Source organism: Culex quinquefasciatus, chromosome 2, assembly GCF_015732765.1.
Source record: "Culex quinquefasciatus strain JHB chromosome 2, VPISU_Cqui_1.0_pri_paternal, whole genome shotgun sequence".
In the NCBI taxonomy this organism is placed as follows: domain Eukaryota; kingdom Metazoa; phylum Arthropoda; class Insecta; order Diptera; family Culicidae; genus Culex; species Culex quinquefasciatus.
Genome location: NC_051862.1, coordinates 136,209,372 through 136,232,025, shown reverse-complemented (window position 1 = coordinate 136,232,025; position 22,654 = coordinate 136,209,372).

The following is a 22,654-nucleotide window of genomic DNA, read 5'->3' as shown; positions in this document are numbered from 1 at the left end:
CCATATTTTTTTATTTGAGGACTAGAAACATTCCATTTCAATTCGCAAATTCCTAATTACTCTTACAATAATTCAGGAACCGAGCAATCCATACTGTTAAACTCCCGTTGTATTTTTTTTCTCCTCTCAAAAATTCCACCCAAAGAGCAGTTAATAAAAATGCCATTCTGGAAGTGGCTGGTCGACCAACCGTCCGGTCGTGCTTGCCTCGATAATGGTCCGACCGAAGAATGAAATATTGAATGCACGCCTCCGCTCTGAATTCTTTCCTGCAGCAGCCATTTCCACCACCAACGATGGGGGTCACGAAAAGTCGAAAGGGCAGGCCCGGGAGCTCCGGAGGCATTTTTCTTGACCATAATTTTCATATTTCCTCTTCCGGGTAGTGTTTGGGTCTGCTCATATATGCTTATGTATTGTTTGCTTTTTTCTAGGATTTGAATCTAGATTTTTATCTAATTGTGATCAAATTCTGTAGTTTCAAGGAAACGGTAAACTTTATCCAAATAATAGAAAAACTAATCGAATATTTCATGATACGATATAAAACACTCACATCAAACAAATGAACAAAAAATCATTCAGCAGAGACGTTTTATATTTTCAAAACTGTTCAGTTTCATTGCCTTCGATAAACCAAATATATCCGTACAACAAAATTATCTAATTCGTTCACTGTTGTCTCGTTCCATTCTCTACCACAGAGCTCATGCTGGCAACATTCTCAGCTATTCGGAAAATGAACTGGTACAACACGTTACAAAGCAGCATCGACATCATCGCAGTTATCACTACAATATTCAACCTTGCTACAGCTGCTTCTGCCAGTTCGAGAAGGTTACAACGACAACTGCTTCTGCTTCTATTTGCATACAATCCTGATCCTGCACCATCGGCAGCTGAATAACGTCATGATTCGAAATCCGGACACTTAGTACCATATTATTTTTGTTATAGCTGGCAAAAAATCATGTTATGAGCTGAACATGTAGAAATATCATCAGGATTTAGTATAAACAGTCACTTTTAAGAGAATGCATGCAAAATATGTCTTTTCTAACAATTTTTCATCAGAATTTGAAAATTAAAATGACTTGTTGTGCTTCGAATCCCGGACACTGTTAAAAGCTGATTCGAAATCCGGACACTTTTGCTTCGAATTCCGGACACTCGATTTTGCTTATGAATCGCACAAATTTGGACTGAAATATTAGTGAATGGCATTCTTTAGGTCTCAAATAAGCTGTTAACATCAAAACAATCGATAGTTTATATAAAAATTTGCTAGAATTTAAGGAAATCAAAAACATAAATTTTTGTTTTGACTTCCCGGTGCTTCGGACGCCTATGAAATATTTCAGTTGAAATGTTTCGCATTTTTGGTAAACTTATAATTTTATTTTATTTAATTGTTTTGGCATTAACTACAGCGTTCAAACAAACTTTAAATGAAAGTTGATGTTAGAATTCATCAAATAACACAGTTTTGACATTCATAATGCGAACTTATATCCAAATAATTGATAAAACAAGTTGAAGTGTCCGGGTTTCGAAGCGTCCGGGAATTCGAATCATGACGTTATTGTTCCAATAGTGCTGCCACTACAGGCAGTGGCACCAGTTGGTGGAGCAAGAAATCTCGTACAAAAGGACAGCTTGGAGCTTAGAAATGGCCTCTGTAACTTTATTTATTAGAGGCAAACACGAGAAAATTAGTGCTTGACGGAGATAAATAGATAAGCAGGAGAGGAAAGAAGAAAAAAGGACAGTTAACATTTAAGGTTAAGCTTAGTGATCAATTCACAAACTGAGAATCTCACAGAATTGTAAAAAGATTTACATAACGAAACAATGATTCAAATTGTGATTATAAAATACATTGGATATTGACCAAAAGTCTGATTTTAAAGGATTGGTAAAAAGCATTATCAGAAGATGAAGATGTAATAGATTTAAAAGAATTGAATAAAATTGTGATAAAACGGTATTTAAAAGTATTTTATCAGTGCGAATATATTATACAACCACATGCTACAGATAAATCATTTCCAAAAGTGTATCCCAATTCCCTGTCACGCTATCTGACCGCACGCTGCAATAAGAAATTATGCTTATTTTTAATGTTAGCCTAAAAGTAAATGCTGCAGCGGGACGTCGCTAATTACTGCGCATCCGCACTATTATCTCTGACAGCAGCTCAAATGTTATCCAAATTATCTTAACGAGCTGAACACTGGTTGGTTTGGTGCCGCTGCTGACGGGGAAACTTCTATAATCGTCGTTATCTTATGGCATCGTAAACACTACCAAAATGGCAACGATGCTGTCCGGAATCATTTAGTTATCTCTTACCGGTTATATTCCATTGTGGGTTGTTGTGACCATAGTCCTAATCTGTTCTAATTACAGGGTGTGTACGAACCATTAGCGCTAAACGGCTCGGAAAAGTGTGAGAAAAGGCTGTTTACTTTGACTCGTTTATATTTATGCTTAACATTTACTTTAACTTCTAAAGCAGGTATTAGACTATGACAAACAAACTCGCACTTTTCGTGTTTGACAGTTTGCCAAACTCGCAAGCAATTTAAAATATATGCAGCTGACTTTTCTACAAACAAATACACGCTAACATTTCAAAAGGGCCAAACATTCAATATTACGCCCTTTTGTAATGTTTGTCTTGATTGATTTGTTTTCAAAATATTGCTTTCGAAAAGATCGAAAAAAAAATTTCTGAATAGTCCTCATCAATACCTACAACTTTGCCCAAGACATCAATTCAATCAGAAAATTCCTTGAAAAGATTTTCGAATATTTATGAACCATTCATGTATGAACAGTAGAGTGTAATATCAAAATCGATTTTCCAGCACAGCATTACTTTAGTTCCTTTAGGGGTCCTAAACACCTCCCCAAAGTTTGCGCAAAGCGATTCAATTTTCTATACAAATTTGTATGGGAAAAATAATTTTTTGAATTTTGATATTTACAAAATCCACGTTTCACGCTATACTAAAACCGGATTCATATTTGGATGATCTGGAATGTGCTCTTCAACTTTCCCCAAGAGAGTATGGTGCTAACCTGCTCCTGAACGAAGATACAGCGTGTTCAAAACTCGTCTAAAACGTGATTTTCGATCAAAAAACACGTTTTAGACGAGTTTTGAACACGCTGTATCTTTTTATAGGAGCAAGTTAGCACCATACTCTCTTAGGGAAAGTTGGTAGAGCACATTCCAGAGCATCCGAATATGAACCCGGTTTTGATATAGCGTGAAACTTGGATTTTTTAAATATCATAATTCAAAAAAAAAGATTTTTCCCATACAAATTTGTATGGAAAATTGAATCGCTTTGCGCAAAGTGGGGACTTGACCAATCGTTACCAAACTTTGGGGAGTTGTTAAGGACTCTATAAGGAACCAAAAAGTTGCTGTGCTAGCTAAATTTGGACAACTTTATTTTTTTCCATACAATTATATTACACCCTAATGAACAGTAGGGTGCCCAGAATATGGGACTTTTTTAAAAAAAAACCTCGCTCCACAAGCTGAATTTTGTTCCTTGACCTATTTTAGGACTCTGGGCAAAATATGAGCAAAATCGGTCATCATTTACCCATTCATATTCGGAGGTGAAGCTTGTATGGGAAAAATCGAAAAAATGTATGGAAAACCCAAGTTTCTTACGGTTTGGTCGGCACGGTATGCTACTTTCATCCAAATATTCCCAAAAGTGAGATCCTTATAGTCCCGCCCGTGTGGATCAATCGAACCGCGCACTGGACTCACAATCCAGAGGTCGCCGGTTCGAATCCCGCGGCGGGCGCTCTAAAATTCTTTGTGTAAATATGAGTATTCGGCGCCGTCCCTCCGTCCCATACTTTCATACACTTGGGAGCCCATCCGGGAAACGGGAAATTTTTAACAAATTTCCCGGAAATTCCCGGGAAATTTAAAATTTCTTAAAAATTGTTCTGAACCTGGTTCTGATTTTTATTTTGCAACAAAATTGTGTAGAATAACAACTTAATTGTTCAAAATATGTGTGCCTTGACTGCTTGTAAAAAAACATACAGTTTCAGGAAAATAAATAAATTTTCTAAATTTATAAGCTGTCTTTAAAATTCGTTCAAAATATCGAAAAATTGTGATAAGTATTTTTTGTTCAGAAATTGATATAAACACCACAAAATTGCTTTTAAATTTGTCAGTTGGAGAGAATATGATAAAGAATAATATTGATAATTAGATTGAAATGAGAAAAAAGATGCAGAAAATGTGTTTTTCATGGCAAATATTTTTTTTTCAGGACAAATCTTGGACTGGTTTGAGCTCATGAATAAATAGATAGGCATTGAATTTACCTTCGAAATCTGCTTTTTAATTTAAATACCATTTTTATGCAGTCACGACTCAATGTTTTCAAATATTTGGAGTGAATTTTTGAAATATGTTTGCCTTTTTCGGGCACCTTGCATATAATACGAAGTAAAATAAATGACTTCGGTTAAAAGAATTTTCGTAGCTAAAAAAGTTGTTTAGTAGTTTCATATTTAAACCTCTTACGCCCTTGGTAGCTCTTGTGCTCTATAAATTTTCAACTTTAAACTGTAATTTCTCGAACACTTTTGAACAAATTTACGTAATTCTTCTTGCACAACCCTCTTTGAGACATTTAATGAAACCAATTCAATTTTCATCCCATTTGGTAATGGTAAAAAAAATCTTTTTTTTTGAAACTTAATTTTGATCTTGGCGGAAAGATGTACTTTTTTTCAAATGATATAACAACAATTTTCGTTTAAAAAGATTATCAAAATTATAATAGTTTATTTTCATTCCATAAAATCGTAATTTATGTTGACCCGCAAATAAATAAAATCTATTTCCAGTTGTGAATGCTTCAGAAATTAATGTAATCTGAAATAAACCTTAACGTGAAGTTTTTAGACGAACTGACAAATTTTAATAAGATCAGCAAATTGAATTTAATAAAATAAAATTGAGTTCTTTCATCATTATTTTTTTTTGTGAATTAAAAAAAAATACCAAAAAGTTAAGAAAATGTATACTATTGCTTGAATTACGGGAATTCCCGGGAATTTTTTTCCCGGGACGGGAAATTGTACGCTCTAGGTTAATCTCATCCAATTTCGCTCAAAATTTACACAGATGCTTAAAATAACACAAAAAACCGTTTTCCGCTTGTGGAGCAGAGGGTCATTTTTTGTGGGCACCCTAAGAACAGCTGTCAAAATTGTATGGAGATTTGTATGGGTGAACCAATGACACAAAATGGCTTATTTTGGTGATAGGGAAGACCTCCACAAAGTTTATGCCAGAGCAAAAATTCCATTTCCGGTTTTGGTGGAAAATAGCTCCATTGACTAAGTTTGATCTTGAGCTGACGAGGCAGTTGGGCGTAAAAGCGATAACAAACCGGGCCATCGTCACCTAGTCCTAGATCTGGGAGGCCAGGTTGAGAGGCTTAGAAGGTAATTTTCTCACCTTTACTCGATGTTGACGGCTGTATACGGCAAGTCATTAGGTACGCAGGCATTTGGTGGTGTTTAATGAGTAAAAGATGGTTAATGAGCAAGAGATGAAGCTCCCTCCGTGATGAACTACTTCTATTAATATTAGCGCTGATGTAGAGGTGCCTTTTGCGTAGTACAGGTGGTGTTATGATGAGCCTCGTATAATGCTAATGTATTTTTGATTACGGGTAGCAGAACCTGACTGATGAAGAAGGATCTATGCACCATCCGATGCGTAAAATAAGCTTGTTGATAAAGCATTATCATTCGAAACCATTTTCCACGAAATAGTTTGACCCACGAATAAAACTTCACAACCTCAAAATCACTCATCTAACCAAGTGTTGAAGAAATGTAACGAATTGTTTCACCCCATTGCCATCAAAAGATAAATAAAACACCAAAACACAATTCCAGAATAACAAGAACAATCAGGTCATGTTCCTCTTTCCCAACTTGATGAATTATTCTCATTTAATCTCTCTATCGTCCCGGACACACCGGTGTCTTCTTAGGGTAAAGTCCCTCAAACTCCAATAGATCTCCAGAGAATAACGAATCATCTAAGCCCCCCGACAACCGAAGCTTGGGAAGAGGCTACCATCCGTCTTCCAGTTGGACTAAGTACAAACATCTGTCTTCTGGCTTGAGGTCGCAACTCACTGGGGAATGGGAGGTGATGGCCAAGAGTCTCAACGAAGGTTCCCAAAGCCAAAGAATGATTGGGGTTAAAGTCGCTTTCTGTGTACTAATTGGATGTTTCTTTTTTCATTCTGAACTGATACCAATACCTGGGGGTCGTTTCTAGGATTCTTTCCAAAACATATTGAACTGAACAATGCCCAAAAAAACATGGTGTTAATTTCCATGGTGTTGATTTCAAAATCAATTAAATTCAAACATTCACCCAAAAAAAAAAAAAAAAAGTTCAAGCATCTTCTATCATGTTCACCACATAATAGGAGCCTTTTTTCATTTCGCCACACGAAAGAGGCCTCATCGAGCTCGACCAAGTACAAAGTGCCACCCCCCTAATGATGCTCCTTCGCCCGTAATGACACAGAAAATTGAATTTGATTTTAACATTCCAACGCCCAAGGCTCCAAAAAAGTTGGAACGGTAACTTCAACTCGATGGTTCTCGGGCATAACACAACCAATCAAGATGATTCTTCTTTCCAGTGATTTGTTAGGATGTCTAGATGATTCTAGAACTTTGCAGAACTTAATTTGATCAAATCTGTAATTTTTGAGATCAAAAACATCGTTCCAACTTTTTTTTTCGCGTGTAAAAAAAAATTCGCCAAAAATTCCGCGGAGGCAGTCGTTTAAAAAAAGGTGGAACGATGTTTTCGGTCGCAAAAATTTCAGATTTGTTCAAATTAAGTTCTGCAAAGTTCTAGAATCATCTAGACATCCTAACAAATCACTGGAAAGAAGAATCATCTTGATTGGTTGAGTTAGGCCCGAGAACCAGCGAGTTGAAGTTACCGTTCCACCTTTTTTGGGAGGCTTGGGCGTCCGTGTAAGTTGGACATGCGTTGGGCGTTCCAGTGTTAATCAGCTCGGCCCATTATGGCCAGCCCCCCACGGTATGTGAGTACCATCCACCCACATTGAGTGTTCAACGCCCAGCAGAGGAGGACTTTTCAACTTATTAATTCAAGGACTTCCATCCTCATGTCTGAACTAGAGGGTACACTCAATTGATTGAGGTTGGAAATTGAATTTACTTTCGTTCGGTTCACATACACACATACACGTGTTCGAGCATCATCAGCATATTGACACGTGAGTGAGTGTGTTTTTGTGTGCCGGTTTGTGTAGGTTTCTGTTTAACTTTCCACTTTTCAACGCAAGTAAAGATAGCAAGAAGAATAGGTCAAGTTTGTTTTTCGAATCTGGCTCCTTGGACAAACAGACGTAGGATTTGTCTTGAACTCCTGGGATACACTCCATACTAAATTGCAAATCATCTGGAAGCTGACTAAGATAACTATGAAACCCTTTGAAGATCTTAAAAGCCACTATACAGAAAATTCCACTTAAGGGTTACAATAGGCTAAAACTAATCACTAGATCATTTTCAAGCAGTTTTCTGCTCAAACAAGCATAATCTTTTGCCTCTCTCTCTCTATCAGATTCTGACATTCAATTTATTCTTCCAATGATCTGATGAGAAGCACTCCGTAACATTAATCACACCATCATCGGCTCCCCAACTACAACGTACGAACTCTGGCTAGGGTAAGGCTTTTTCACATCTTCTTGATGGCATCCAGTCAGACCTAGAACTAACGACTAGAGCATGTACTAATCAAGTAGAAAGCTGGAGCTGCTCTGTAACATTCCGTACTAATGATGAGTACTTTGCTCTGTTGAGCCTCAAACTAATCCTCACTGACGTAATGGAGTGAAAAAGTTCCACCCCATGGTCTGGTTAAGGCAAAGGGTCAGATATGGTAATAGAATGAGCTTTTTGCTCGTAAAACTTTTACTAGCGTTCAACCGGAGGAAATGGATGAACCTAAAAATAATTGGATAATTTTATGTGTTTACGTTTTTATGGCTTTTACAGAATTTTAATTAAGAATGAGTAAGAAGCTAACAAATTCAATTAGAATTAAGACTTTCAACAGACATCCACGCTTTACGTTACCATATCTTTGATGCATCATATCTATTATTTTCAGATTGAAAGAACATACATGTTTGCACAATGTTAAATTGCCCAACGCGAATATCGCTTTGTTTCACATGTTGTTTACGTTCTCTATTGTAGACGTGTGCTCTTCAGTATAGCACTTGTTTGGCAATATAAACATGGGAAAAATCATATTTAAATGCATAACACCTATTATCATTCTCATCTCATTCTCATCTCATTCTCATCTCATTCTCATCTCATTCTCATCTCATTCTCATCTCATTCTCATCTCATTCTCATCTCATTCTCATCTCATTCTCATCTCATTCTCATCTCATTCTCATCTCATTCTCATCTCATTCTCATCTCATTCTCATCTCATTCTCATCTCATTCTCATCTCATTCTCATCTCATTCTCATCTCATTCTCATCTCATTCTCATCTCATTCTCATCTCATTCTCATCTCATTCTCATCTCATTCTCATCTCATTCTCATCTCATTCTCATCTCATTCTCATCTCATTCTCATCTCATTCTCATCTCATTCTCATCTCATTCTCATCTCATTCTCATCTCATGCTCATCAACTTTTTAAAAGAATCTTCTTCAATCATTGCGATATTGCGAAACACAATAGCAAATCCTTGGGGAAAATTGAAACAATGATGAATGCACCGCACCTACTGTAACATTACATGCAATTCCCAGTACAAATTTTTTTCACAATACACTTTTTCAATGCATGGTTGGCACAATTTTCGCGACTGCATTTGCCCTGGAAGCATCATCATTGAAGAATTTTTTATCGTCATCCAAGTTGCTGATGTTTCATGGTTAATCCATCACTTTGTTTAGCCCTAGGAAAACTGTTTCAGCGATGGCGAGTTACTGTTGTATTTTTCAGCTTTGTGCTCGGTTTTGCATTGTTTTTTTTTTTATTTTTTATTGCGATTCACACTGTTATTATCCGCTTAGTTTGCTGTTTTTTGTGAGTAAACTGTATTGAATGTAAACCTTATAAGGATTTGTGAAATATTTTTGTGTTGCATTCAAATCCGATTATTTTGAGCAATTTAAGCTTTTTTCAATGTAGTTATTTAATATTTTAGAGTGGGGACCATCCATAAACCACGTGAACACCTTGGTGGAAGGGGGAGAAGGGGTTCAACGATTGTCAATGCTGCATACAAAAAAGATTTGTGTTGCATGGAAATTGTCCTCGACGGGGGAGAGGAATAGGTCTGAGATTTCAAAAAAGTGTCCACGTGGATGGTCCCGTGACTAGTAAAGGGAAAAATCTAATCGGATTAAATCATAAAAAAATTAAACTCCCAGTTCGGTCACAACACCGAATTTGACAGATCTCTTCGTCATCTGATCAGTTTTTTCTTGACTGTTTTTACAATAACAAATGAATCACATTTGGGTAATTCTCCGCCAACTCACACAGCAGTTGCCCCGACCCCTCTTCGATTTGCGTGAAACTTTGTCCTAAGGGGTAACTTTTGTCCCTGAACACGAATCCGAGGTCCGTTTTTTGATATCTCTTGACGGAGGGGCGATACGACCCCTTTCATTTTTGAGCATGCGAAAAAAAAATGTTTTTTTTTTCAATAATTTGCAGCCTGAAACGGTGATGAGATAGTAATTTGGTGTCAAAGGAACTTTTATGTAAAATTAGACGCCCGAATTTATGGCGTTCTCAGAATTTAAAAAAAAACAATTTTTCATCGAAAATAAAAACACTTAAAAAAAATTTAAAAATCTGCCATTTCCCGTTACTCTATTGTAATTTTTTTTGGAACATGTCATTTTAAGGGAAATTTAATGTACTTTTCGAATCTACATGGACCCAGAAGGGTCATTTTTTCATTTAGAACATAATTTTTCATTTTAAAATTTCGTATTTTTTCTAACTTTGCAGGGTTATTTTTTAAGAGTGTAACAATGCTCTACAAAGTTGTAGAGCTGACAATTACAAAAAATTTGATATATAAACATAAGGGGTTTGCTTATAAACATCACGAGTTATCGCGATTTCGTACCACCCCTCCGTCACGAGATACCAAAAAAAGGACCTCGGATTCGTGTTCAGGGACAAAAGTTACCTCTTAAGATAAAGTTTCACGCAAATCGAAGAGGGGTTCGGGGCAACTTTTTCCGATTTCGTGTGAGTTGGTAGAGAATTACCCATTTCTGATTATGCTTTGTTTTGCAATTTCAAAGCTTGGTAGTTTCATGTTATTCTTAGTACTTTTTTGTGATATTGGCTCTGTTGTTTGAACGTAATCTACATGCAGACACACCTGAGCAGCGATGGAATAATCATCATCAAAAGAAAATCATTGGACGTTCATTAAGAGAAAAAATCCGAAGGGAGCATGGCTCTCCTCTCTCGCGCACGAAAGATCGGTAAGAGGAATCTAAAAAAATCATCATCTTGATTATTCGGCGGAACATCTTTTTCACTACTACACTTGCAAGGGAAACGTCACACGTCGAAAAACGACCTGTCACATTTTGTAGATGGGCAATGTGTGTAAACAAAGTGAAATAAATACTTTTAAGTGGTGCTGAAGAGGAAATTCATAAAAAATCATCAGCAGATTGATTTTCTTGAAGAATTTCGGGAGCGATTTTCTTTTGCGTGATTTGCCTCCTCTCTCTTTCGCGGGTGAAGAAAGTTCGCTAGCGAAATTGATTTTTTTGCGATTATTCCATCCCTGCACCTGAGTAATTCAATTCAATTCATGTTTATTTGTTGTACTAGTCATAATTTTTTTTTTTTTTCTGTCTGAGTAATCTACCACTGAAACCTGATTATAGGTCTATTGTAGGATTGCCCAATTTACTGTTGTTGGGCCTTTCCGTTGACTTCGCACGCAAACACCATTGTATTGGGTGAACGCGTGTGTCGACCAGCCGAAAAGCCGTAACTCTTGTAGACCACCTTCCATGCGTTCTTCTTTATATTGTGCATCGCTAGAACCAGAGCAGTATTGTATTGCTATATAAGCTCTTCTCAGCGCGCGGCCAAGCTTCTTACACAGCACTGCTAGGTTCTGAGCACAACCTTTGCACCGGGTGATAAATGCTAGGCGATTATTTGCACTCGAAAAACGCTTGGAAGGTTGGGCCGGGGAGCCAAGGATTTGAACCCGAGTTTTTTCACAAGCAGGAATTTGCGTTGTAAAGCAACCGCCTTACTCGCACGGCTGCGGCTCCCTCCGCAGTCATAATACAATTTGCTTAACTAATGACAATTGCAGAGTTTTGGAAATACTTACAGCAAATTAGTTCAAATACAATCATTGGATGAAAAAAAAAACAGCAAATTTCAATCGATTAAGAGATAGTAATAAAAAAACTGTTCAAAACAACTGCTAAAATCCAGAGTATCATTCTCCTGAAAGCTGTTGAATACAGCTCACACTTTTATTCACACCAACTGGCTGCAATAACCCTCTGGCATAACATTACCATCAGTCGACGTGTATAATGGTTATAAGTCCATGATAAATTCCACAGCTCATAAAAGTGTACTGCTTTGCGCTCAGGTACTTCTGGCAGCACTGCCAGGGAAGTAAACATCACCGTTTGAATCATACCTCTGAGGCTCAGGATGGTCATAAACAGTTGAAACTGTGGCTCTCAGCTGTTTGCGAACCGGATTATAAAAGGATGGTAGACTTATATAGGCTTAATGCGTTACAACATGGAGACTGTAACAAATCTTCCGAGAAGAATGTGCATTTTGCTCAGAAGGGTAAGTTCATTGTTCGTTGGGAGCTCAAACAAATTATGTATCTTAATTTTCCTTGAAATCGCGTTTAAGTTGTGAATTTTTTAGGTCAGTGTCTTTTGCACTAAGGTTGTTAGGATTCCTATCTAGATATCACAAGAGAGCACACGGGCATCGAAATATAGGTGCAATCTGTGGATTCCACAGTGTGGAAACAGCCGGCAGGGAATGACCATAATACGAAAACAAATTCATACCTGCTGAGATAAATTTAATAGACATGGCAAGGGTTTTTAAGTGAGGTTTCCCGTTGTTCTAATACAATTTCGGAACTTGTGAGGTAACGATTCGAAATAAATTATCGCAGTTGGAATGCGAACCAACCGGCCAGTGATGTTTTCTGCAACGATGATAATGAAAACTTCGTGTACGGCTGCACATGAATCAAAATGCTAGGCTGCATTTTGCAGAGCAGCAAATCAAACGTGCGTCCCTCAAACACCAAATAAGTGCCAAAAAGTTCAAAAAATGCCTCACAAGCACGATCGGCAGATTTGAAGAAGTTAAAGAATGCCGATGCGCTACCTGCAAAGCCAGGCAGTTTGAGCAAGGACGCTCAAAATTCGTCTGGAAACCAGTTCGCTACCCTCCCTGTGGACGTGAGCGAGAAAGAATAAGTTGAAGGACGGGAAAAGTTTGCCACTCATTTTTGTGAAAACATCGTCATCGGATTCGGTGCGAAAGTGGCTGACCGGGATTATCAAATCTGGTGCTTTACGAGCTTCCATTCGCTTGTGTGCTGATGGACTCAAAATTCTGCTACCTTGTAGCAGTACCATCAGTACAACCCTCTGCCGCAAGAACGGCAGACAGAAAAGATGAATTCGCCAATATTTTAGCGTGCCATAATTATGGTTGGCTTATCTTCTCGCGCTACGCCTCGACCTAATTATGTCATGGGTTGAGCGCCACCCCTTATGGAAGACTTTCAAAATACTTTGCCTTGACCCGTTATGAGATCCGCACAAGAAGGAAGAATCTTTAGATGCTAAAGTTTGCGACAAGAGCACTTTTTAGACTCGAACGGGAGGTCGATGCACTCCAGTTCGGCAGTCAGAGATTGCAAATTCTTAAGAGATGCTTCGGCTAAACTCGCGCAATTATTGCAATTGTAATGTTGCTCGAGTTCTAGAGAACCGAAGTTGTTCTAATTGCACATCTAATGAGAGTTCTAGGACTTCGACTCGGTCACTTTTACCCTGATCGTGGAGGAAGCAGGAGTGGTCGAAGGACCGTTTTGGAATCGTTTGAGTTAGGTAGTTTAAAGTCGTGGAAGTGCTTAGTGGCAGAGGTTAATTCTGCAATTTTATTTTAGATCTCGCGGCTAGTGATAGAGTTAGGAGTAGGGTAGTGGCGAACCAGATTGAAACCCTGAAACTCCAGGTAACGTAGTTAATTGAGGTTACCTAAGTGCGTTGGCTAATTTTTGGGGAACGGGTTGGGCGATCTTCTCGGCACAGGTGGCAACCGGCATCATCCGTAGCAGAGCGACCACTCCAACCGACAACCCAGCGCTTCTGGACTCCACCAAGGGGTCGAAGTTCCGGGGTGAACCCCCCCCAAGCAGCTCGTCCGTCAACACACGAGCTGGGCGGCGTCCGTCAACACACGCCGCGGTCGAACCCTCGACCACCAACCGACCGAACCGGAACGGCCTCGTGGAGGCCTAGGTACACCACGTAGTTCCCGCGCGCATCCGCGCCGTCGTCGCAACCGACGCTATCCTCGCAGCATCGTAGCTGCACACCTGTGCGCCCCCGCACAACCGGAAGTGATGCCGAACGCACGCCGATAGTGCCAACCCGTCTGCTGTTAGCCGCCGGCGGAATCATCTCGCCGTAGCCGAAGCTGTAAGCGCGCCACCACCTGATCGCCGGATCGCCAACCAACAACACACGTAAAACCATGGTCGTGTAAGTACTTTTTCCCCCGACATGCGCATGATCGATCGTTGGCCAACCCTTTTTCCGCCAACCCAGTGGGCAACATAAGCCACCCCCATATTATGTTGCGTGATCGCAAAACCCCCCAGTGAATTATATTATAGCGATCCCCGAATGAATTTCGCCCCCCAAGCCAACGCACACGACTAGCCAAGCAGTGCACTGCAAATGAACAGGTAGAGAGACAGGAAAACTCGAGTGGTACCGAGGTACCGTGTAGGACTAGCATGCTGAAGATCTGCGGATCGAATCTCGTAGGGCCCGAAGTATTTTTTTTGTAATTCAATAAAATGCGAACCTGAATATACGATTTTTTTGAGTTTCTGGAGTAATTTTGTGGTTTTTTCTAATGTTTTCTGAGACATCTTTTCACGACTTTCGCGGTAGTTTTCTGTTTGGTTCCGCCATGCTGGCTTCTGAAGCGTTCTGGGGAAATTTGATTGGGGAGATTTTCTACCTGTGATGATAAGAACGGGGCAAGTACAATCTTTTGTTTTCTAGATCTGAGGTATTTTTTTGAGTTTGCGATCTTTTTCTTCCGTTTGTAGCGCCTCGGCTAACCGCCGAGTTCTCGGATGAGTCGGATCGTTCTCAATCGCAAATTTTGGCATCAAGGATTCACCCGCCCTGTGGCAGGGTCTCATAGCTGGGCAAAGCAGCACATGATGAATGGTCTCCCTTTGGGAGTGGCGCTTAAGCCATTCGTTTAATTACGCCAATGCGATCCGACCGACCGCCTCCGGTTACAACCTAGCAGAAAGGATTACAACTACGTTTGGGATTTCCTAAACAACACAAAGATTGAATATTACAGCCATGACGATCCAGGTAAACGACCCATGAAACATGTCCTCCGAGGCCTGTACGACATGGATGTAAGTGTGCTAAAAGAAGAGCTCAAAACTCTTAAGTTGAACGTGATCGAAGTCTTCATGAAGACGAGGCACAACAAGGACATCAAGTATTGTGATCTGCTGTACTTGGTTTATCTCAAGAAAGCATCGACAACGCCGTCTGAGCTGAAAGCAGTTCGGGCAATTTTCAACATCATCGTGTCTTGGGAACGTTATCGTCCAGTGCACCGTGACGTGACGCAATGTTCGAACTGTTTGCAGTTTGGACATGGTGGAAGGAACTGTTACATGAAGAGTCGTTGTGCAACCTGAGGAGGTGAGCACAAAACTCAAGCCTGCAACACAATCAACGAGAACATCGAAGCCAAATGCTTCAACTGTGGTGGCGACCATTCGACCAAGAATCGGAGCTGGCCAAAACGAGCTGAGTTTGTAAAAAATCGGCAGCAAGCGACGACGTGGCATCAACCTAATCGTCGCCGAACACCACCAGCACCACCACCATCCAAATGTATTCCACTCAATGCAAAATTGGAAAATAATTTGAAGTAAATAAATAAAAAAAAAGCAAAGCAATCCACTTTAACGACCCCCGGGTCTTTTGTGGGCTCTGTTGCAAGTTTCTGCTCATTTCTAGGCGTCCGAAGGTTATGTGTGGTGAGTCACTCTTTTACGCTAATGGACCGACGTTTTACTTCCCCATTCTATAGAAGGCTTCGTTTTTCTATAGAAGGCGTAGTCAGGCAAATCTCGTCTCGAAAAATGCCACCGGGTCCGTCTGGAATTGAACCCAGGCCATACTGGGGTTTGGAGGCTACCACGCTAACCACTAAACCACCGGACCAGGCCAGAAGAAAGTAAATAAATGTGAACAGTTAGGGACCATTCATAAACCACGTGGACACTTTTTTGGGAATCTCAAACCCCCCCCCCCCATCGTGGACAATTGTCCATACAAAAAAAATCTTTTTTGTATGGAGCGTGGACAATCGCTTACCCCCTCCCCTAAAGTGTCCACGTGGTTTATGGATGGTCCCTTAGTAATAAAACGAAAATTACAACAAAGATGAAGTGCATTAAAACATACCACTTGATATTTTAAAAGAAATGTAATTATTTTAAGAATGTACAATAAAGATAAACTTAATTAAATAATTAAATGAACCAAAATGCTGCAATGTTACATTTTTGCGAAAAATTTCCATCTGAAAACTGAGTGGATACCAAACTGTTTGAATGGTATGCGAAAAGAAATTATGTGTTTTTAATCAATGCTACAAAAAAATCATCTTGCCAGAAACAATCCACATCTACTGATCTAGCTTTTGCTCTATTGTTCTACATCAATCGAAATCTATCTAAATTTCAAATTTGAATCAACGCCAATATTCCGCAAATCCCCCATCTACATCAAATAGCTTCTAATTCGCAGTACCGACAGTCGTTAGTTTGAATTATCTGTCCGTCAATACACCAAAATGCCCCCTCCAAAAAAGGGCACTGATTCGAATGAGTTGTTTCGCCAGTTTGAACCAATGAATGATGCAGTCTCTAATGACGGTGAGCGGGGATAGAAGTTTGCTCAGCAATGCACGAGGATGTACCTTTTTGGTCCAAATCTAATCAGCATCAGTGGGTGGCGATTTCCGGACTGATGTTTAGTTTTCTGTCAATTCGTAGAATGTTTGACTGTTGCGTGCAAGTGGCGAACATTTAATTAAACGACTCTGCTAATTTGGAATGCTAATTTATTCTGGTGCGTCGTTTGAATGCAACTGCTCCGGGCAGTTTTGTTTTGGCTTTTGGACTGCGAAATAACGTTTTGATGGAAAATAGTTTTTCTTAAATCGTAATTTTACTGTACTTTACAAAATAATAAAGCTTCATCGATTTGAGCTGCGTTCAGCTTCATCGAAATTCAAATTCCATTTTCAAACAGCGATGTCATAAGAAAAACTTTGACAATTCAAAGACAACCAAATCCTCACAAAAAACTTACTTAATCCACCTATGTGGTTGGTGCCTTCCTCACTCTTTTCCAAAAATGGGTGATATGTAATATGATGGGTTTGGACACAAATTTCGTCTAATTTCGTTAAGTTCCGGAATACAAAAAACACACATATCACTCAAGGGCTCATAAGTGGCATCATAAGTGGTCATAGCTTGAGACAGGGTTGCAAAATCTTCCATGTTTTGGACTCGTTGGAAAGGTCTTTCGATTACCTAACCAACGATGGGTCGGACGATGGATCCGGACATTGTTTACATACATTTAAGTGAGATTCGGCTACAAAAAAAGTACATAAATATCACTAAAGTGGTCAGAACTCGAGACAGGGTTGCCAAATCTTCAATGTTTTAGACTCGTTGGAAAGGTCTTTCGATAATCTAACCAACGATGGGTCGGATGATGGATCCGGACATTGTTTACATACATTTAAGTGAGATCCGGCTACAAAAAAGTACATAAATATCACTAAATTGGTCAGAACTCGAGACAGGGTTGCCAAATCTTCAATGTTTTGGACTCGTTGGAAAGGTCTTTCGATTATCTAACCAACGATGGGTTGGATGATGGATCTGGACATTGTTTACATACATTTAAGTGAGATCCGGCTACAAAAAAAGTACATAAATATCACTAAAGTGGTCAGAACTCGAGACAGTGTTGCCAGATCTTCAATGTTTTGGACTAGTTGGAAAGGTCTTTCGATTACCTAACCAACGATGGGTTGGATGATGGATCCGGACATCGCTGATCACTTGTAGAGTGATTTTATACTTTTTCAAAATTAAGGTATTTTAAACTGTTGCTACTCTTTTTTACTTTTTGTTGATAATGTGTCATAAAAGTAAACTAGTAAATATTCATCAAACATTTTTGAAAATTCAGGCTTTCAGGTTTATTTTAGGCAGACTAAATTATGTAATCGGAAGAAATTTGGCTGTTGCAAGTATTTTACAAAGCTTTATCGACAACCATCCCCTCGCCCATTATTAAAAATTGACTCGAAAAATTGACTTAGAATCATTTTGAGCATGTTCTGGTATACAAAAAAAAAATGATTTTAGTGAATTTTCGATGAATAAATGTTTTTTCGCTGAAATGTTTTTTGTTGAATCTTACATTTTTCGAATATAATGATAGCAATTCAACTTAAAACGGGTCCTTAAACATTGTTTAAAATTTTTTCGATTTTTTATTAGTCACATTAAATTTAAAAATAAAATTACGCCGTTACATAAGTTAGGCAGATAACATGTCGCCATTTTTGAAAAATAAAAAAAACTTTAAAATTGTATTGAGGGCACAAGTAAATTCAGATGTACACATTTTTTTTTCAAATACCTAAAACAATAAAATCATCAATACTTATAGAAAACAGCCATATTATGTTTTCTTTTTTTTAATTAACGAAAACTTTGTAATAATACAAAAAAAATAAAAACTACAGATGATAGATGTATTTTCTAGCCTTATAAATTGAAATAACAAAATTTATTTTTTCAAATATCAAATTTGGCCCGCATGCTCATTTGAGCTTCAAATTTGGCCCGGCCTCCAAAAACTTTGAGCACCCCTGGTTTACATACATTTAAGTGAGATCCGGCTACAAAAAAAGTACATAAATATCACTAAAGTGGTTAGAACTCGAGACAGGGTTGCCAGATCTTCAATGTTTTGGACTCGTTGGAAAGGTCTTTCAATTACCTAACTAACGATGTATAACATGATGATGTTTGATTCAGTTTACTGCCATTTATTCAACTTCCAAAAATATGCGAAAACACATTTTTATACATAACTTTTGAACTACTTATCGAAACTTCAAACAATTCAATAGCACCGTATGGGACCCTAAACCAAGTCGAATGCAACTGGTTTGGTCAAAATCGGTTCAGCCAGTGCTGAGAAAACTGCGTGACATTATTGGTCACATACACACACACATACACACACACACATACACACAGACATTTGTTCAGTTTTCGATTCTGAGTCGATATGTATACATCAAGGTGGGTTTTCGAGCTTTAAATAAAAAGTTCAATTTTAAGAGCAGAATTATAGCCTTACCTCAGTGAGGAAGGCAAAACGAAGGTAAAATTAAAAGTGAGAAAAACGAACGAAATTTTTGCCCGAGTCAGAAATTCGGCTGTGAATTGGAGAAAGTTTTCTTCTCGCTTTACAAACAAAATGCAAAAGTAAGACTAAGCAAAGCTCGAAAATACCCTTCCCGGTAAAACGGTGGAATTGAGAAATCTCATATTTCACAGTTTGTAGAATCAACAGTTTTTTTTCTATTTGCTTTGCGATATGGAATGGGACGACTTTTGAATGTTGAAGAAGCCACGTGAAACTTTTTGGGATGCTGAAATGCATTTTAATTCTTTATCTTATCGAAATTTACATTTGGGAATAGGATCTTTCGTCGTTGTAATTTATTCCAATTCGAAAAGATAAGTCATTGGATTTAATTAAATTTGGGGAAATTTGGCACAATCGATCTCGCCTATCAAAAGTGCATAGGATTATTCAGATACAAACCCAACTCTACAAATCAACTATCCACTTCGTTACCTCCGGAGGGACAACCCTGAAATTAGGAAATTTAATTCAGCACTCCACTCCTACTACAGTCATCCCACATATTCGGAACACCCACAAACTCGGAACACTTTTGTGATATTTGGTCAATAGCATGCCAAATGCAACTTTTCTCTCGACCCTTCTATTTTTAAGGACCTTTATTTGGACATTTTCTTGCTATTTCACTAGTTAAAGTAGTACTTTTTGAACAAAAAACTTCATTTCAAGACTATTTTATCCTGAGCAGCAAAACACTGCCTCCAAATTGCCTGTTCCATAATTGTGGGATGTTATTGTGCCTCCCACAATTGTGGAACACCTGAATTTAACTGATATTTTCACAAAAAAGTTATCAGACCATGGATAAAACTTCACTAAGCTTGAGATTCACTGGTTGCAGTGTGTGAAGTCATTATTTTGTTACAAATTTGGACTCCTGGAGAGATCCAAAGTTTGTTTACATTCGTAAGAAAAAAGTGTTCCGAATTTGTGGATTTCAAGGTTCAAAGTTTTTCTTCAAAAACTTGATATAAAAGTTAAAATTTGCAGTTGTTCGATACAGAATTCGAAAGATCGCATGAAAAGCTTTCAAATGAAGTTAAAAGCGAATCATTAAGTTCAATTATCGATTTGCTATGATTTTTTGAACATTGGCCGATCTGTAAACTGTTCCGAATATGAGGGATGACTGTACCTTTGATGTATGCAAATTTAAATTTACACCGCATGCCAGGTGACACCACCGCGCCGTGTTGAGTCCCAGAAGATTCACCCTACAATCACTTTCTCCCGGGTTGCGGTAAAATGAGGTGCAAAGGGTCGAGTTCCAGCTGACCCTGGGAAAATCCCTACCGATACAAATGCATAATTTATGTGGCTCGTGTTGAAATTTCCTCCTTTGCCCACCTTCCCATGGGAGAACCAGCGGGCGGAAAAAGTGGATTTGGCCAATTAGGTCCATCTGAAAGGGTTCTGTTTACCTAGGCTGTTTGCTTGAATTGGGGTAAATATTTTAACACGCACACACTTAATCGTTTAGACGCACATACAACGCGTAAATACTTAATCTGGAAATCGTTTACCGAGAGATTTGTTGAATTAGAGTTTCTCCTGATTGTTTTATTCAAACCCTCAAATTATGTCAGATTTGAAAAAATATAAACAAATATTGATATAATTTGCAAAAAAAAGTGTGATTCAAGTTTCAGTAGTAATAACAATCATGTGATATAAGATTATGAACTCATTTTTGACATCTACTCAATTGCTTTGAAACAACATTTTTTTACTTACTTTAAATTGCTTATCCCAGCTAATTTATTCAATACTGAGCTTTTCCAGGTCAACAGCAGTAACGCAACTCATCCTCCACCGCATAGAAAAGAGCAACGTTCGATTTGTCTGGTAGCCTACTCCAAAATCCCCATTCAATCCGCTGACAAGGGTCTTCCTTGGAATGATAGAGCATGAACCACTCAGAGTTCAAGTTCACACGTTTGCACACTCTTCAATCTCACCACGGTTTCAGATTTATCATTTAGAAGCATTCCAGACTACCCATCCCCTTCTTCTTGGTACCTATTTTATTATGAAACGAACTGTAAACCACCTAGGCAAAACTAGATTCAAGCTGATTAATCACAGCCTGGATGATCCAATTATACCCTGCTAAGCAAAATAAGAACCAAATCCCACAGATTAACGTTGGTATTCGGTTTCGAATGGTGTGAACAAGCTTATTTTCTGTTTGTTTCTTAAAAGATAATTCAACTTCAATGCGTTTAGCATCTAAACTACATTCCTATCAAAAACATAAATCATTGTCAACGTCACTTTCTCACCTGCACGTCACCACCGATACCCAGAACGGAAATCCTGTTAAGCCACATTGAAGTTAAAAGCTCCTCCCATTCATGTCTTAAATATAAGCCATTCACAATACCTTTGGCAATAAATCACTCACCAAGGATGAACCTTAATAATTCTACGTTGGAAGCATCTGCCCACCTTAAGGCCCATTTATCATCGAAATTTCCAAAGCATTGCCAATTACTGTGCTTAAATTTTGAATAACGGGGGTTTTCAAAAGTTCCCATGATGAAAATTTATGTAGAATTCTTTTCAAACTTAAATTTAAATTCGGCATCAGACGAGCTGCTGTGTCGAAAACCAATTAAAACAAGGTCTTATTAACACTAATTTGAACTGCCCGACTACTCTGCATAAACCACTACTCCCTTCGACTCAGTTTATTTGCGTTTAAGCTTTCCCTCTCGGTGTCAGTTTTGGGCTCTAGAAGATTTCAAACAAACCGCCCAGACACGAATATATCCATTTTTAATGATTACGGCTCTTTTTGCGATCGTTTTTCCTTTTTTGCGCTTTTCTTTTGTGGAAAATCTCTCTCGAGCAACTTTAACGTCCAAAAGTGGTCTCTCGTCTGGCTGGTCAGGGTGCTGAGTTGAGGCCATTTTTGAGCACTCTCTACTCCTCTTATTTTGGTCGTTGTTAGAAATTATTGTTCATAAGTGTTAGCTTTAAGCTTTTTATCTTGATTTGCATGGTCCGGACCGGAGCCCGGCAGGAAAGTCAAGTGAACTTGTCGAAAGGGGTTTAGATTTAACATTAAGAACACTGATGAGAAGATACTGGACTTGAATTTTATTGAGTATACGATAAATTATTGTCTTATAAAAAAATAATTTAAGAGGTTATGTTAAGGGTGCACAGCAACCAAGGAAGTTGTTGTTTTCTCATTCCAAAATTATCAAACTTACATGCCCAATTCAGCAACAATCTGATCGTAAAAATAATCAAACTTTGTTGAACATTATTTTGTAGAAAGTAATTTAGGAAAATAGTTTCAAAAGTTTCCATAGTTTTGAACATACTAAAATTACTGTATCAAAAATCTTGGTGCAAAATCTCTGGTTTATGTGTACCGCCCAAGAAGCAAAAGGAGTTTTGGAGAGTACTTGAAGAGAGTTTTATCCTACCGCGGTCCGAACTGCTTACTGTTTGTTGCTTGGGTGTTAAATGGAAAAATTGATTAAATTTGTATTACTGTGAAAAACAAAAAAAAAATAGTAAAGTTCACCTAGATGAGATATTTCAAAGTTCCGTTTCAAGTTCAAGAAAATTACCACACCCAAGTAAAAAGGTTCATCTTGGTGAGATTCAAGTTCTCGGAAGCAATCCTCGAATATATGGCAGTTGCGGATTGCAACGACAATCTTGGGAATACATTTTGGGATTGTGAAACCCTCTGAGAG